Genomic DNA, 19,802 nt, shown 5'->3' with positions numbered 1-19,802 from the left:
AATGTAGTAAATAAGTATTGATTATTTTTAAAATGAGTATTTGTTCATTAACTTTAATAATTTATTATTAAAAGTTAATAATACCTTGCTTTTAAATCAGAGTTCTTAAAAATGTAAATATAATTTTAAATTAAAGTCATTAAATTGTCTGCCTCATGCACAAACACGCCTCAAACACAACGGCACACTATCAAATAATTTGAAAAACACGTGGAATTTGACAAATAATTTGATCATAGGGCCCTTCAGTTAGCTTTCGGGTCGCATAAAAAAGGCTAGTGGGCAGCATGCGGCCCGCGGGCCGCAGATTGAGTATCACTGGTCTAGGAAAAGGACAGAATTGTGAAAACCGCAGATTAAGGATGTACCAGAAAGAACTTTCAACAAGAAAAGTTTCAGATTTAAATAACTATTTATTATTTTCATTTTATTATGATAGTGAATTCTTCATCTGAGACTTTTCAGTTTGTTTAAGAGATGTCGCTGGATCGCGTACCAATGGGAATTTCAATGACCTTTGAAATTTCCCTTAAATAGATGGGCTAGCTGTTTTTAGATTTAGAGGTGTGCACGCTAGCGCTGTTGAGGAAGCCTGCAATGGCAGAAACAGCTGTCCAGCGATTGTGCATCCCTCTTAATAAAAAACAAGCAAACCGTGTCTCCATAGCTGATTGTGTTACCCAAGACCTCGATATGACCAGAGGAATCTCATCAGTATTAACATCAAGTTTGGTCGTGTGTGTGAATTGAAAAACCCGCAGCCGAGAGTCGGTAAGGTACTGCGTTTAGAAGATAGCGGTCGTTGTTGTACCTGGTGACTAAGAGATCCGCTTCCGAAAACGCAAATTATGAGAGCATTTGGTTCGCGCTATCATCATTAAGACACACCGTGTGCAACTATAACATCAGGAAGTTAGTCTTACCCAAATAGACCATAGATCGGAGAACCTTGATTGGAAGATCGTAAGAGGTATGATAGAAATGATTTTTCAAGAGGCGGGCGTACAAATTACCGTGTGTTGCTTTAATCCGATGGGATTGTGTTCTTAGAAAACCGTGGACTGTTAATTCTTCCTCCGAGGCTTAACCTGTCGCTGCCACCAAAAAGAGATGCCGGAAATTTTTTGATTGGAACGGCCAGAGCTAAGAGGGGGCAGTGTAACGCAAATGCGCGTTATTCCAGCTCTGCAACTCTGCAGTTCTGGTCTATCTTCGGCGCGCTACGGGAACCAAGCGGTGCGGACTATAAGAGGAAACCCCAAACGAGGGCAGAGCAGTTATTACTAGAATTCCGTGTGATTATAACCGTTTGAAATAAATTGTATATTTGTAAATGAATTAGTAATATAATAAATAAATAAATATTGCAGTCAGTAAATAAAAATAAATATGGACCCAAATTGATTAATTACAAACAACATTGTAAGTAGAAGCAATTCATTCTACTATTCAGTCCCTAACATATTCCCATTTTCAAGATAATATCCCAGTAATAATATTCAAATTGCGCTGTTTATATCCAGCTGTAAATAGCATGTGTGCTACTGAGATCAGCTTACCCAACAGATTCGTAGATTTAGAATTGTGGTGGTTGGATTGTATCGACCCGATAACACTACATCTGCTATATCTCCAGATTTCAGTTTAAATTAATATAAATATGGTAATTACAAACAATGAATGCATGAAATAATTCTTGTCTCGTTGTTACAGACCTGGACCCCGCGTACCAAAAAAAGTTGATTAACAGCAAGCTGAAAATTTGTTAATAGCTTAACGTTGTCTAGTCGGACAAACTTTGATGTACGGGAACACTGGAACAGGGGAAGTTTTAATTGGGAACAGTTTAAAAATTTGGAACGTCAGATTACGAACACGATCCATGTATTTTGTCGGACAGAACATCCAATTGATTTGTTACCCTTTCATTAAACTCTCATGCAAAAATCAGACTGCTATTACTAATCAACATGATTCCTGTCATTTCACATGTTCTTCGTGTTCCACTCATTAAAATACCCAGTTAGTGATAAACGCCATGATTTTTGCATGAGAGTTTAATGAAATGGTAACAAATCAATTGGAAGTTCTGTCCGACAAAATCCATGGAACGTTTTCGTAATCTACGTTCCAAATTTCTAACCTGTCCCACAATTAAAACTTACCCTATTCCAGTGTTCCCATGCATCAAAGTTTGTCCGACTAGACTCCGTTCAACTATTAACAAATTTTCAGCTTGTTATTAATCAACTTTTTTTTGGTACGCGGGATCCAGGTCTATTAGTCCTCTCATGTTCTTAACATTTTCTGTCAAAGAAATATTCATTTAGAGAATTGACGATTAATCCTACAGTTTGAGGACCTTGTAAGTATAAGTTATACGAATCGTATAAGAGTATAAGTTATACGCGTCCCTAAAGTGTAGGATATACATATATATATATATATATATAGATATATATATATATATATAGCCATGTATCTGTTGGAGATATCGCGTTTTGTAATTTTGTAAAATTAACTCCCTCACGTAGTCCTCACTGTGGTGATATTTGGGAAGCAGCCGTCAAAAGCACCAAATACCATCTGTATCGGTTAATGGGCAATGCACAGCTTACCTTTGAGGAGCTGAGCACCGTGCTCGCCCGCATTGAAGCCATATTAAATTCTCGACCCCTTTGTCCACTGTCAAATGACCCTACTGACTTCGAATCCATTACTCCTGGCCATTTCTTAATTGGACGTAGCCTGACTGCTTATCCGGAACACAACCTCATTGAGATTCCTGGAAACAGACTTTCATTCTGGCAGCAATGCAGCCAAATCCAGCAATGCTTTTGGAAGCGTTGGTCTGTTGAGTACTTGAACCGCCTCCAAACCAGACAAAAATGGAAATATGCTTCCAAGAACCTGCAAATTGATGACTTAGTGAAATTGAAAGAGGACAAAGTTCCGCCCTTGCGGTGGCCTCTCGCACGCGTAATTGACGTTATACCAGGATTAGATGGTAAGGTTCGTGCAGTGAAGTTGCGAACCAAGGAAGGTATTCTCGTTAGACCGATTACCAAGCTGTGTCCTTTACCTTTTTGTAATTAGTTACTTTACGTTAACCCATTATCGTGGAAATCTGAGATTGTCCACGGAGGGGGATTATGTAGTATTTTGCTCAAACTCTATTTTTTTATTTTCTGCTGCGCCACTGCTCTCCTTTTTTAACTGAAATACATGTTTTTCTTCCAGCGCGCCAAAAGGCTTGGTTTGAGTTGCGTAATAACCCTTTTTATTCATTATCTAAGATGAAGTGAAACGACTTGGGTCGTTACAAAAAAGTTTAGAAAGTGTATTCAAAAATTAGCCGTTTTACAGTTTTAAAGTGTGAGTGGAAAGCGCAATCTTAGTGTAAGTTCATTTCCTACATTTCACAAGGTATGTCATTTGCTTCTAATAAACGTATAACGTAAGAGAGCTGTTCTTAGACCTGTGTCGACATCGAAGAAGAACAAACAAATAGACAAGTCCGCTGAAAATGAGCTGTATGTCTGAACGGCATATGTCTTTATTCAACTTGTAGGGAGCATAAGAGAATTTATGGATGTGATAAGAGATTTCAAGCAATAGATTTTTAATAAAAAATATTTTTTTATTAACCCCTTACTTAAAAACAATTGAGAAAAATACCAAGTTTCGTTTTGTGAAAAAAATATGAACAACAAATATTTTGAAGTTTAACTGTGACAATATAGATAGGCTTCGTTGGCTCACCAACAGGGACTTATATAATATTGAGAAATCATTCAATTTAAATTCAGTCCGGTATTATAATGATGCAGTTAGTGTTAACTCTTTGATCAATGAAATGAGGAGAGAAGAAAATAATTGTGTCCTGTTTTATAAACCCCAAGATATTCTAAGCAAGGATTATAGTCAGCTGAAAAAAGATTTTATTTTAATTGTAATGAACTCACCACAATTGCATCTGTTGAAAAAATACGGATCAGATTTCATTTGCTTAGACTTAGATGGTACACAATGTACTGTAGCAGAAATAATTACTGGCTACATATTTTTCTAATTATTTACTTCCCTTGATTAGATATTAAATACTTTATGTCACAACCCCATTACATTTTTTTATTTTTTTTATTGAAATTCCAATCTACAGTTCACAGGAGTCAGCTCTGTTCAAAAAATCGTATGAAGAATTGAATAAAACACATTTTTCTGTTTTGGTGTGAGTTTCAACATCTGTATGAAGATTGCATACCCATTAGACACGATTTTTGAATTTTATTTTACGTAATAAAAGGTTGCATATTGAGTAGAAGATGTTTCTAATGTTTTGTCTCAATAATTTTGGAATTAAATTCTACGCCATATCTTTCGCTTTGTGTGTACATAGATTTTTAAGGAGAAAATGATTTCTTGACGATGTGATTGGGCGTTTTCACATTAGCCGACACGACACCGGCAGCGGTGTCGGTGGACTGTAATTTACATTGAAACTATAGAAATGGTTTCACATTCACCGACATGTCGATGATGTGTCGTCATTGCCGCCGACAGTCGGCGAGAAGCAGTCCCCCACGCGTGCCGTCCCGATTTTTATCCTAACCTAACCCTCTTTTCTATGATTTTTATTTACATTCTAGGTTAGATTTATTACTTTTATTAGGTCACACGTTGATGAAAAGTTTATGTTTCTTGTGTATTTAAAACAGCTTTTAAATCAAAAATGACTTTTAAATTTGATATCGTCACATTGATTGAATTGGTAGAAAGTCAACCTTGCCTCTGGGACAAGACAAACGAAAATAATAAAAATAAAATTTTAAGAGAAAAAAGTTGGCAAGAAATATTTAAATTTTAGATGATGAATATGAACAACTTACTGAGGCAGATAAGAAAAAGAAAAAAGAGGTTAGTACTTAAAATAATTATATTACAGTAGACTCACGATTATCCGAGTCTCGGTTATCCGAGCCCCTCGGTTAACCGAGGCAAAAGTCATAACTGGTGAGTTACAACTTTCAACCTTAGCGCAACATCGCCGCCTCAAAAACAGGAATGAAGCTTACGCAAAAATCAATCAAATATTTTTTTAAACAGTTATATTAATAATGTAAATGTTTTTATCTTTTATAGAGAGTAAAAGTTATTAGTTTTGTGACTAAAATATCCACAGTTATGGTTATTTACGTGTTTTTCTATCAACATAACCAATCTCAGTGTTAACCGAGTTTTTCCATATCCGAGGTAGTCACGGTCCCAGATACCTCGGATAATCGCGAGTCTACTGTATTAAAAATATGATAACAATAATACTACTTAATATTTAAATTTTTAACATTTGCAATGATAGTTCACCTTCTTACAAAGTAATTTGCAAAACAGGTGCGTACACCGCGTTCTGTCTTATTAGTGGAATGTGTTCTAGAATTTACAGGTAATGGTTGTAATTTGGAACCTGAAGTAATGAGTTCCTCTGTGCGATAGCCATCCATTGAGGGTACTATGTTGTGTAATATAACACAAGCTATTACAATATTTATAGAAAATTCTTTGGAAACATTAAGTGATCGGTGAAATATTCTCCATTTGTTACTTAAAATACCAAAAGCACATTCTATATGTCTTCGAGCTCTATGAAGTCTATAATTAAACACTGTTTTATGCTGAGATTATGATTTGAGAAATCTTTAAGAATATGTTCATCTTATGCATTGTCGGCAATAAACACATATGGTACTTTTAAACTAGTATTTGATTATATTGGTCTTGCCTTTGGTATGGGTAACTCATTGTTTACTAATCTTCTCCAAAATTCAGTATTTTTGAATACAGAAGAATCACAACTTTTTTCATACACCCCAATGTCTACAAATTAAAACTTATAATCAGCATCAGCAATTGCCAACAATATTATAGAGTAATATTTTTTGTAATTAAAGTTCATTGACCCTTCATCAGGAAAGTTTTAAATACGAATGTGTTTGCCGTCAATCGCGCCTAGGCACATCGGACAATGAGCCTTTTTTTGAAATTCCTTGGAAACTTGGATCTAATCCTCTTGTGTTAGTTCTTTCAGATGTATTTTGTGGAATATGTTCCATAATGTACTACACACAAAATTTATGATTTTGCTTAATGCAGATATTCCGATTCTATAATTATAATAGAGCGCTCTCAGCGTACAGCCATCACCTACGTACCTATAATAAAAAAGAAAAACTCAACTTAGAACTAAAATTTTATTTTATTTATTTTTAGGAGATTCCATTATCAACAAGTGGAACAATATTAAAGATTCTTTTTTTAGATCTCTTAAAACCACAACTGGACAAGGTACCAAAAAAAATATTTATATGCGGAGCACTTCAACTTTTTGTTAAGAATTTAGCAAAAGTGCAATACCGACTCCAATTATAGCCAAATTAATGTATGTGATGAGAGCAGTCAGAGTACAGTCACCGAAGACTGTACCAATTCACAGATGGTTGCTGAGTTAGATTCCCACCAATTATCATCAAATAGTCCAACTGCATTGGACACACAATATTAAAAAAAAAGAATCCACAAAACGAAAGAAAAAGTAGACAAATTGGAACAGGAAATATTATTAGAATTAAAAAAACACAAGTCCAATGAGCCATCCTCAAGCACAAGCTGTAAATCAGATCTGGAACTCTTGACTATGTCATTCATACCATTCTTAAGAGACTTGAATTAATCAGAATTAGTGGAGTTCCAGATAGAAGCATTAAACTCGATAAAAACAATAAAAAATAAACGAACATCACGCAATGAACGCATCAATAGAACACCTGTTCACAGACATTGATTATGATCAAATGTCATCACCTGCCTCATGCATCATTTTCACAACAGCAAGAAGAAATAACTGTGCAAGTGGAAGAACCACCTTCTCGTTATAGAGTGGAAAGTGACTACTAATAGAAAATTTACTTAGGTATAACGTGACTATACTACATATTATATTTTTTAAATAAAATGTATCTTAAAAATAAAATCTGTATCTAGTATCTTGTTACTTAAAAATAAAATTTGTTTCATTTCGTATTATGTATTTACAAATAAAATTCAAGTTATATTTGTTATTTTAATTGAGATTGTAATCCCATATTAAAGATATAAGTGGAAGAAGGGTGTGTGATATTTATCATATTATGTGTGATGTGTGTACCTATATCTTTTCAAGTTACAAGAAAATTTGTAATATGCCACCTTCATTCACAAAAAACAGGTAATAGTAAAAAGTAGAGAGCAGTTAAAATTTTAATAGCAGATATACAAAAGTTGCTTTTCTTCAGGAGGCACTGCCATTCGAAATGTGGTATCTTTCTTTTTGATTGTGTCTATTATATTGATTAATATATAATCAAATGTTGATTTGCTCATATGAAAATAATTGAAAAATTTGCTTGTATCACAGCACAATTTTTCAAAAAGAGTATAGTAATGCCCTTCTAAATATCGTCCTTTTATTATTGGATGGACCCATAATTGTCTTCTACTTTTTTTTTCTTTTCTGCTCAAATATAATAAATAAAGCAATATTAATTTGTTAAATCCTACCGTCATATCGAGGGTATACGAGCAGATTGCACTAAGTCAAAAATCACTGTTTTGAGAAAATCAAGTTTTAGTAAAATTTTTAAATGTAAATCAAAATTACGCAAAAAGTATTACTTTTAATTTAATTATATTACTTGTATAGAAATAGTAATGGTATTTTAAAGAATGTGGTATATTACAACGACAGTTATTGTTTTTGGTTAATTAGTAATTTTTTTTAAATAATGAACTGACTTAGTTCATTCTGCTTGTTCATAATGTTACTATTTTACACAAGTAGACACACAAGTAATTCCATTTTAATGTTAATTTTAGTTGTATCAAATTTACCATTAATGTTTTATCCTATAATCTTAGACAGCTAAAATTTCGGCGTTAAAAAAATCCTGTTGAAAAACAAAAATAAAAAAGGACAATAGACATTGTCAGAAATTTAATTATTAGATACAAAAAAATACAAAAAGCAAATAGATGATTAGTCTTCTTTATCCAGACCAGGTCATTTAGGATTTTTAAAAACTGCACATAGAAACTTATAACTTTTTGAATTGTGTTTTTGAAAAGTTTGATTGTGATATTTTTGAAAAATTTAAACGCAGAATGAAATGTTACAGTATTCTCGATGGTCCAAAGTCCCTGAGAACTCCTATAATGTTTATTTTAATACGTCACAGTGGTGAAAAAAAGAGAAAATTTAGTGTGATTTTTAATTTCAAATATATCATTCAAAAGAAACTTTTTGTTTATTCTAAAGGACTGTCAGCCCTCGGTAATAATCTAATCTTTGATTCTTCGTTTAAATTTTTCAAAAATACTTATTAGTTTTATCAGAATTCGAAAAAAATAAATGCGTTTAAAAAGAGTTCGACCGAAATTTTGCGCCTACGCTCTCAAACAGGATTAAAGTATTATACATTTTTGAAATCAGTATTTTAAGAGCTTTTAAATGAGGTGTCACATGATGTACTTTCCTATTTAAAAAAATCAAAGTTATGCCTGTCACCTGAAGAGGGATCGCGTAAAGTTCGAAACGTTGATGCTATAATATACTATGGTTAGTTTAAAAATCGACCTATCCAAGCGTTTTGCTCATATTCTTAAAATAAACAAGTTAATAGCAACACTACAACGGCAACGGGGGGCAACACTTATTCCACCGCACTGTATATTATCAATTTGATAATTTATTGCAAAATATGAAGTCGTATTTTTAATAGATTCAAACAAATAAATCTAACGATAGAGCGCCCGCCTACATTTATTTGTATAATTTAAATAATGATCGATTATATATTATCAGTTTGATAAACGATTATATATTATCAGTTTGATAATTTATTGCAACAAATATAGTCGTATTTTTAATAGATTTAAACAAATTCAAACACATAAATCTAATAATAGAGCTCCCGCCTACCGTTAGGCAACGAGTCTTCCGAGAGTGACCGAGTGCGAATTAGCGTTAAGCTCTGGGAACTTGGAAATATTTCAATGACATATCATATTATTACACATCAATTGGTTCAATATTTCAATGCAATCAATTTGAACTTTTTATGATAAAATTAGTGAATTAGTCAGTATTTTGAATGTATCTTTTTAATCTATTAACAATACGACTATATTAGTTGCTATAAATTATCAAATTGATAATTGACAGTGTGTCGCATTTAAGATGATGACGCACCTATATTTCGGGTATCAAAATATATAGATTTGAAATTTTGCCGTCATACAGATTGATGGTTCACATTTTTTAAGTAGTCAACTGAAATTTAAATTTGACACGAGGCTTACTACGAATCCACAAACACGGTGAATTTTTGATATGCGATTCGATTTGCTTCGCGTTAGAGATATCGAAAAAAGTTATTTGGAAAGATTGTTCCAAATATTATTATAACTCCACATACCAAATTTTATGACAACATTCGCACTTTTAATTTTTTTTTTTTTCAGTTGTAGACGGGATCGTAAATCCTAAAATTGGCTATCCCGAGATGCATCTCGAGACAGCCAAAAAACGGGGTTTTCGATTTTTTCGTTCTTTCTGCTCAGATATTAAAAATTCTGCCTCTGCCATTCAAAAGAACGACAAAAAATACACAAAAGGATAATATTTAAAAGTTGGCAAATCTTATTATCATAACCTAAAAATTTTTTGAAATTTTCAAAATTGCTCAATTTTCAATATAGAAATCTGAAAAAAATCAGTCTGTTTTGTTTTCAAGAGATACTTCTTGAATTTTTTCAGATTTTTGAAAGCAAAATTGCGCTCAAAATAAAATAAAACCTAAAAATTCTTCTTTTCTCGATTCAAGAGGTTCTAGGACCTCTGGGAAGCTAAAAATTTGCATGAGGGCATAATTTTATATCTTTCATCGAAAACACAATTAGCGGGGCTGATCGGGGCGGGGTCATCTTTGACCATCTTATCGCGCTATAATAGCCTTTAATCAAATTCGAGAAGCCTGAGACATGTTGAGTTATATTCAATTAAGAAACTTGTGGAATATGGTTCTTATTTTTTAAATTTGTATATTAGACAGGTCGGCTTCCTGGGTAGTGGTCTGGAGGCAGCTTGCTGCATTTTGAGTTATATTCAATTAAGAAACTTGTGGAATATGGTTCTTATTTTTTAAATTTGTATATTAGACAGGTCGGCTTCCTGGGTAGTGGTCTGGAGGCAGCTTGCTGCTTCTAGACGTCCCTCGGAGGCGCCCTTAGGTAGGTCGCGTGGGTCGTTGGCGCCTAGCGAGCGCTAAATCTCTTCCTGCGAAGGACAAGACACCTTTGAGCCTGACGAGGTTCTCTCGTCGCCGGTATTAGGTGAGTCTGCCACCAGCTAGCAGGAAAAGACATAAAATATACGCTCTTTTAAAACTATCCTCCCCACACATAGGCGTAGCCTCACGAGACAGTTCAGGCTCCTGAGATGGAGAATCCATCGTCTCAGGGGGCTACCCCCTCTCCAATAGCCGAAGAGAATCGAACCAGTCAAAGAGGAGGAAAAATTCCTCCAAGATTTCACTCAAACCTTATGATTTGCATTCGAAATTTTCCTAACGTCATGCCACGCATCTTTAAAATGCTACACCAGAGGATCCCAACTCCTTCGGAGGCGAGAAATTCTTCTGACGAATCCTCCACCATCTACTTCAACCACTACTGCCTTGCAGTTTAGATACGAGATGTTTCCAGTCCTCTCTCCAATACCAGAGGACTCTCCAATAGGAGAGGTCGCAACCTCTGAGGGACAGTCCAAGGAAACCAGCCAAAATCAAGTCACCAACTAGTTCCAGAACTTGTTCTGGAGCTAGGGCACCTTCTGGTTTGCCTAAGCAAACCAAAACTAGGTCCCGTAAAACCACTAAGAAGGCCAAGAAAAGCACTCGGGCACAGTTCTACTCAAGAGGATCTGCAAACACTACTTGATAGTGTCGTTGAGAGTTGTAGGGAGGCAGGTCTGGATCTGAACATACGAAAAACCAATACTCGTAATAAGTAAACAACAGCATATAAAACCGTCTATAAAATATATGTAAATAATACCAAACTTGAGCAAGTTGATAAAATCGTTTACCTTTGATAGCAATTAAATTGTAACGCAGAAAGTCACGGCGAAATTAGATCTAGGGTAGAGCAGGCTAGAGCCGCTTTTAGAAGGATGTCCAAGGTGTTATGTAACAGATACCTAAATTTGGCATTGAGGATCGGCCTACTTCGCTGCTACGTGTTATCGGTCTTACTTTACGGTGTCGAGTCCTGGACTATGAATAAAATCGATCTAAACCGCCTGGAGGCTTTGGAAATGTGGTGCTATAGAAGAATTTTAAAAGGAGTGGAGATGATTTGAAACTCCACAATACTAGAACGTCTCAGCACGACTACTGAGATCATAAAAATCATCAAGCAGAAAAAGCTGGAGTATTTCGGACATGTAATGAGAGGTCCCAAATATAGGTTGCTACAAAATATCATGCAAGGAAAAATAGCAGGCAAAGGCAGTCCAGGACGAAGAAGAACCTAAGAACTTGCGAGATTGGTATGGTGTTGATACAAGCATACTATTTAGGGTGGCAGTGAATAAAATTAAGATAGCTATGGTACTAGCTAACATCCGACGCAACTAGATACATCCGACGATACTAGGGAACATGTCATAGTAGTCCGTAGTGCTAAAAAAATAAAAATGTTGCCTGTTTTGTGACAAAATAATGATTAATATCGCTCGTTATTATGAATTGGTGTACAAAAATGAAATTCAAGTAGCCAAAATTCTGATTATGCATAAAGGATCAACAAAACGCCGAGACGTTTTTGCCGAATTATCGAGAACTGCAGACGTTTACCACAACTGCGAAGTACTTAATCAACAAGGAGAGTTGATTTTAGTCAGGCGTCCTTCTGGAAAAGAAACGACTAGCTTTAGTTACTCTAGCTACGGACCCTACCCGCATTGTCTAGGTTTCATGCTCAAAAGAAAACTTTGGTTTCATGTTAAATATAATTGTAAATCATTACCCACATCCGCAGAGTCTAGTTCAAAGAAAAGAAATATTATTGCTGACAGTAATGCGTTGCTAATAGGATTAACTTGTACAGATTACAGCTTCGACTATCAAGCAAACATACTGAATAAATTTAAAAATTACCAAATATCGATAGTTTGTAAGCAAGATTCCACTATTTTAAAATTTGGATATCTTCAGTTTCAAAAACACGGACCTACCCGGTGCGAACTAATTCGCCAAACAATGCGTCAGTTGGTCAGATTCTTACTTGAGGTTAAGCTTTACACTCCGACATAAAAGAATTGGCGGATTGTCTTCTTCCAAATATCTTCGATGTTGTAGTAAGTTCAGTAAAGCGTTTATGTGGTACTATCAACTTAAGTACAAACCGGTCACAGTTTAAAATATCCTCATTAGCTTTAAAGCTAGGTCATGCTTTAAAGATATGCCTCAATATTCACAGAAGAATAGTCCTAAGAAGTGGCAATTTAAGAAAAGAATAACAATGCAGGTCATTTTTGCAGCTAATAGAAATGGAGTGGAGCATTAAAAAACTTTTGCCACTAACAGATGACTTACTTATTTTAACAAAATTTTTGAATCAGGAAATTGAAAGATTAAAAAATACTGTTGTATTTAGATTAAATTATTATTATTTTAGATTAAATTATCAGTGGATGTTGTGTATAAAACGTGGAGAGCTCTTGCCTCATGTACTCTATCCAGAATAATATTGTTCAATAAGAAACGGTCCGGAGAAGTTGCAAAAATGACCGTGGAACAATATGCCACACGACCAACTTTCAAAGAACAGGGAACACAAGAACTCTTCGCGTCTTTGTTGCCACTGGAGAAAAATTTGACTTCAACTATGGAGGTTGTGGATGGAGGTTACACGCACACGAGTGCGTGTAATAATAACACCTGAACTTACATCGGCCATCGATTTGTTAATAAAAACAAGACCTACAGTAAACATTTCAAAAAATAATCATATATTTTTGCTCCAGCTGAGAGCGAAAGAGGGCATTTGCGAGATCATGATTGTCTAAAATCCATGTGTAATGAAGTAAATTTACAACATCCAAAATATATAACAGGAACTAAACTAAAAAAATCTATAGCTACTGTATCGCAATTTTTCAATTTGGGCAAGAACGAACCAGACTGGCTAGCAAGACACTTAGACCAGGGCGCATCTGTAAAAATATTAGTACATTTGGATGTTGAGAGATGACTCATATTTTTTGCAGAAATTGCTTGGAAATAACTCATATAATAATATTTGGGTTATCCTCCCACTCAAAAAGGTCCAGAACATTGTTTAAATAATTAAAATGTCAAAAAATTAAGGAAACATTAGTTTTTTCTTAGTTTTTGATTATAACTTAAAAAGTATTCATTTCCGAGAAAAGTTGCAATCACATAAAAGTTGCGTAATTAAATTTCCTACTATAGGATTGGGTAAAATTTTTTTAAATTGTCAAACCCTTGTTGCAAAATAGCAATAATTGCGAAAAAAACCATAAAAAAACAAGTATGTATTCGCATTTTACGTTTTTCAACCATTTATAGATACGTTTGCTCATAGGACCTTCATATGTCGTCACCCAGAAAAACTATATGATACAATAAAACAATACTGTAAATTTCATTAAGATCAGTTCAATAGATTTTGCAAAATAAATTTTGCAATCCAGCTTTCGCAAAAAAAAAATTATTTTTTTCAAAATCATGCAGGACTGAAAATGAAACAGACAGCAAGTTGATTTTTTTTAAATATAGAAGAATACTGTACCTTTATTTGCAATTTGATAAATTAAAATTGGTTAACTACCACGGCGTCAGGAATTTTTTTTAATAAACATTAATTTTTGGTGCTACGCGCAGAATTGCGGATACGTTTGCTCTGATTGGGCATTCCAATGACCTTTGATAATGATTGATAAATTTTAATGTTTAGTTCATTTCGATATAAATAAATAAATTTAAAACATAAACAGCACACCCACGTCAAATAACAATCCGAATATTCAAAGATCATACGCTCGAGCCGCAGCCACTCCTAATCACAGATCCTGACAGAATCCAAAGATAACAAATTCAGTTAACAATCTAAAGGTCTTTGAATATCTAGTTAAAGACTTTTCTAAGAACCCCTGCAACCAAAGGACCTTCTTTCGATCCGCCAGGGCGACAAACATTTTTCCAAAAAAAATACATTCACCCAAGGTCTTGCCACAAGGCATAGCACATCTTTGTCTCATACACTCAATCAATACGGAAGGAATCCAATCTCGAATTCGGAAACAAACAGGCCAAACCATGATCACTGAAACAAACCGTAACAAATCTAACAACAATACCCAATCAGAAAGAACTCCAGTCCATATCTTCTGCATTGTAAATGTGGACCTTGAATATAGCGAGGACGAAATAACGACTCTTCTACCAGAACAAGAAATTCCAGTAGCCAAGCTCTGGAGAGTAAAATCTCTTTTAGAGAGAGAACTGGGCAGGTTTCCAAAATAGTCAAAGTTTTAACCACCTCGCTTGACAAGTATACATACGTTCTCAGCCACGGCATTCAACTTAATAGTTTAATACATTACGCCGAACTTCCATACAGCTCAAACTCAATAAGACCATCTCCCAAGTATTGTAGCAAATACTGCATTAACGGACACAAAATCACTGAATACCGCCAAAAAGCATTCAACTGCGGCGAGAGCCACAAAACAAGTGGCTGCCAAACTCAAAACGAACCAAAATGCCCTAATTGCAGTGAAAACCACCCTTGCATATTCAAATAAGTGCCCTCAAAGGCACGAGACACGATACTGGAAGTATTGCTTCTTGGTTTTTAGAATATGAATATTATTTTTTGAAGAATCAGTTAAAATGGCCTGATTTTAATAGTCTTACGACTGATTTTACCTTTAAAAAAAATTTTTTTAAAGTTTTTTAAAACTTTTTTAAATGCGATTTCGGAGTCATGAACTCACCACTCTTCTAACAGAACAAGAAATCCCAGTAGCCAAGTTCTGGAGAGTAAAATCTCTTTTAAAAGGAGAACTGGGCCGGATTCCAAAATAATCAAAGTTTTATCCATCTCGTTTGACAAGTACACCTACGTTCTCAGTCACGGCATTCAACTTAATGGTTTAATCCATTACGCCGAACTTCCATACAGCTCAAACCCAATGAGATCGTCTACCAAGTATTGTAGCAAATGCTGGACTAACGGACACAACATCCCTGAATGCCGCCAAAAAGCACTCATCTGTCCTAACTGCGGCGAGAGCCACAAGTCAAGTGCCTGCCAAACTCAAAACGAACCAAAGTGCCCTAATTGCAGTGGAAACCACCCTGCATATTCAAATAAATGCCCTCAAAGGCACGAGACACGATACTGGAAATATTGCTTCTTGGCTTTTAGAATTTAAATATTATTGCTTGAAGAATCAGTTAAAATGGCCTTTTAATAGTGTTACGACTGATTTCAGTTTAGGTTTTTAAAATGCGATATATAATAAACGCCCTCAAGGCACGAGACACGATACTGGAAGTATTGCTTCTTGGCTTTTAGGATTTAAATATTATTGTTTGAAGAATCAGTTAAAATGGCCTTTCAATAGTGTTACGACTGATTTCAGTTTAGCTTTTTAAATGCGATATCGGAGTCATGGAAATGCCAATTATTATTAAATTACTGCAACTTGTACGACAAAGTGAACTGTCCTTCAATAAACTTAAATAATATTGCCAAATTACGATTGTTTTGCGCTGATTTAATAAAATTATTCACTAGAGATATTAATATTTTTTTGAAGAAATGTATGTTCGTACAGTATTGAAAGAAGTAATTGGCGTCACTCTTTGATACATTTAATTTTGATGACATAAGAGAAATAATTTTAAATTTATTTATTTTAATCTCCAGTAAATACAATAACTTAAAAATGATAAATGCTAAGATAATTTAATTAAAAAAAAATGACAATTGTGCATGCAATGTTGTGAAAAATATTGTTATGGATGATGACCTAGAGGAGTTACCTTCACACAAAAATACTAAACAAAATGATATATTTAAAAAATGATAATTTATGTATTTTGAGAAAATGCTTCATGATGTTCAGAATGAATTGCTTGTTGACGAAGACAGTGGAAATAATGAAAACAGATTTTACGGTAAATCATTTTTAACATACTTTATTGTGCATTATATTCCATTTTTGCCCTTGTGGACAAGTTTATTTCTTGAAAACATATTCAGCAATGCAGTAGTTGAAAGAACTCTTGGACATTCTCAAAAATAATATTCTTGCAAAATCTTTGCATCTGAAGTGTTCACGGTTTCTATGAAAGGTAAAGGACTTTACAATTTCTGAATACCGTGAACATAAGTTGAACCTGGACATGAAAAATTGGGAAAAGATTTGTTTCAAAAAGAAAAATTAAAATTTTAAATAGGAACCACGCGATATTTCGTGACATAAACATCACATCGAAAAACTGCAAAATATACGTACTCAATATTTTTGAAAAATCTATCGAATAACGCCAAATACAACCCCCCACGGAGGTGGGATGGGGGTTACTTTAAAATATTAAATAGGAGCCCCCATTTTTATTGCAGATTTTGGATTCCTTACGTAAAAATAAGTAACTCTTATTCGAGACATTTAATCGGAAAAAACGATTGTTGGAAATGGAAAATTAAAGGAAAAAATGGAAAGTCCCCACTTAACTTTTTTTGGTTATATGACCTAATCTTCACAACCCAATAAGTCACCATAACGCTCGAGTAACTGCAAATTTAGCATACTTTCCTCCCCTACTTTTAGTTTTATTTTCCGGTACGTAAAAATAACTTGCGATGAAAATAATTTACCTTCCAAAGCAGAAGTTGTTAAAAGTTTTTTGGAATTTACTCGCATGTTAGACCAAAGTGCAAAGGTCTTGTAAATAAAATTTTAAAATTTATATAGTCAAAGCACCTTTCGGTACACAACTTCAGAGGAAAGGGGTATGATGGAACAAGCGTTATGAATGGTTTATATACAGGCGTACAAAGGCGCATAACTGACATTGAAAAAACAGCTTCCTATGTTCATTGTGCATCCCATAATCTGAATAATCTGAACCTAGTGTTGAGTGATGCCGTTGCTGGTGTACAGGAGTTGTTTTTTACGATATAATTAAGAGAATATATGTTTTTTTCCTGCAAGTATTAAAAGATGGGATGTACTATGTACTATTATTACTTTGGATTCATCGGCAACACTTAAAAGATTATGTGAAACTCGGTTGTCATCCAGCTTTGTTTCGAGCTTTCCGACAAGTAACGAAATATTTAACGAAAATTTCATTGCTATCTAAAAACGATGGAAAATTCGAAGCTTATGCATTACTAGAGCATATAAATAATTTTGAATTTGCCGTTAACATTACTATTCGATCTAAAATACTTAACTTTATTAATCTAACATTAAAACTTTTGCAATCTGAAACGGTAGAGTTAACGGCAGCCCTTCAACTTTTTGAAAAAACGCATTATAATCTTTCAGAAATGAGAAATTCGTTTTCCGAAACTTTAGCAGAAGCAGCAGGAATAGCAGAAGAAGTGGGGTATTATACCGGAATTTAAAAATAAACTAATAAAACGTATAAAAATTTTACAATGGGCTCAGCTGCGACGAAAAAATAGCTTGTAGCAAAAAAGTTTTGAAGTTCATGTTTTCAATGTAAATTTAGTTTGCAACAACTTACTAATATGTTTGTCGTATAAGAGACATGTATATAATAGGTTTTCATATGTCTATTCCCAAAAATCTATTACCACTAACTGATGAAGACTTATTAAAGAAAGGCCAAACATTGTCATTTACACATAGTTGAGTAGTTATACTGTTATTAGTTGTCGTTATGTTTATAATACAGGGCCCCACAAAAATTGTCGCGGGGCCCCCCCAATCTTCAGCTAGCCACTGACGTGTGGGTACTGACCAATATTAGTTCGTGATTAAATATTAAAATATTTGTTGTGTTGTATCTATTATATGAAGAAATCTGTGAATATTAGAGTGAGAAATATGTTTAAATCAAGAACTGACAAAATAATTAAAGCGGCTCGCGAAATAATTGCAGAAAATGGTAAGTTTTAAGATTACGGTTATGTTTATCTTACTTTTAAAATATTAACGTTTATTGTTTGAACTAATCATCAGTAATAATTGCACAAAGGCTCTAAAATTCTATATTAATTTTAGAGATCGAGTGCAATTTGTTGCGATTATTTCATGAATAAAACTGTTCAAAACCGAAATTTTATTGTAATTTATTTATGTAAGTACAAATTAGTACAATTAAACACCAAGTTGTTATAAATATTTAACGGTTGAAAGCCATCACTTATAATTTTCAAAACATTAATTGTCATTAATGTCACTGAATGTATTTTTTCGTAGCAACGAAGGGCATCTGACGTAATATACTTGACGACGGGCAATTATCAAAAATTATCACTTAAATGTATACTGGAACTTATCACTTAAATTTATACTGAAATTTCTGTAGCTTTCTATTAGTCAGAATCTCCTATGAATGAAATAATCACATATATTTTTATTTGTATTGTTATTGTGTGTAATAGTAGATATTATACTATGTGGTTTTACCGACTTGACTGAAATTATTCGCTTTTATTCATTGACTTTGTGGGTTGATTGGATTCTACAGATTGCGTTTTATTATATTTCAGATCAAGAACTTACGAATTCTGATTTAATGGAAATGGAATTGTTTTCTTCCATTCAGTAGTCGAAGCAATAAAGCACCGAACCTCCGAAAAAAAAGGAAAAGACGGATCTTAATAATTCTTTTTGCATTCGATTCGTGAATGCGCCAGGAAACTTTGTGAACCGGAGCCATGATATAAGATTAAAAAACTGCATACAAAAAATGCATTCTTAAAGTGCATCTCAAACAGACAATAAAAAATATTCAGAACTCGTCAATTATCACAGGCCTACAGAAATAAAAAATTGTTTTGGTGCCGTGAATCCTTAAGCTGATTTTTACTATATTAGGGGCGATAAATCGAAATATGGATTTCGTTTTTTTGTATCAGCTCTAGTTTTATGGATATGACAAAATCCGAAATTAGAGCTTTAATATTTAAGATAATGAAGAATGTGCTATTCAAAGAATGTACATTGTTAATTAAACTTATTCCTCAGTATATATTTGTTGTCCCCACTGTATTATGCCTTATTTATGCAAGAAATAATACTTTAATATCGTTACATTACTATTTTATAAGGAAATAAAACAGCTTAGAGAGTATTTTTAAACTTTTTAAAATGATACATTTACCACTTGCAAACCCATTCAGCCTCCACCTAATAATGGCTCATAGCCCATGGACCATGCTTCACCTACATAGGAAGGAAGCTTCCCCAGATAAGTATGGAAAAACTTAAAGCTGGAATCTTTGATGGGCCACAGATCAGACTTCTTACAGAGGATCCGGCTTTTGTGGGGTCAATGAATGAGGTAGAGAAAAAAGCTCGGCTTTCATTTGTGGATGTTATGAAAAATATTCTGGGAAATCACAAAAGTGAAAACTATGCTGAGCTGGTAAACCGTTTGCTGAATAACTTTCAATCACTTGGATGGAATATGAGCATC

The sequence above is a fragment of the Diabrotica virgifera genome, chromosome 9 (genome assembly GCF_917563875.1).
Source record: "Diabrotica virgifera virgifera chromosome 9, PGI_DIABVI_V3a".
NCBI lineage: Eukaryota > Metazoa > Arthropoda > Insecta > Coleoptera > Chrysomelidae > Diabrotica > Diabrotica virgifera.
This window is presented reverse-complemented; position numbering follows the sequence as displayed.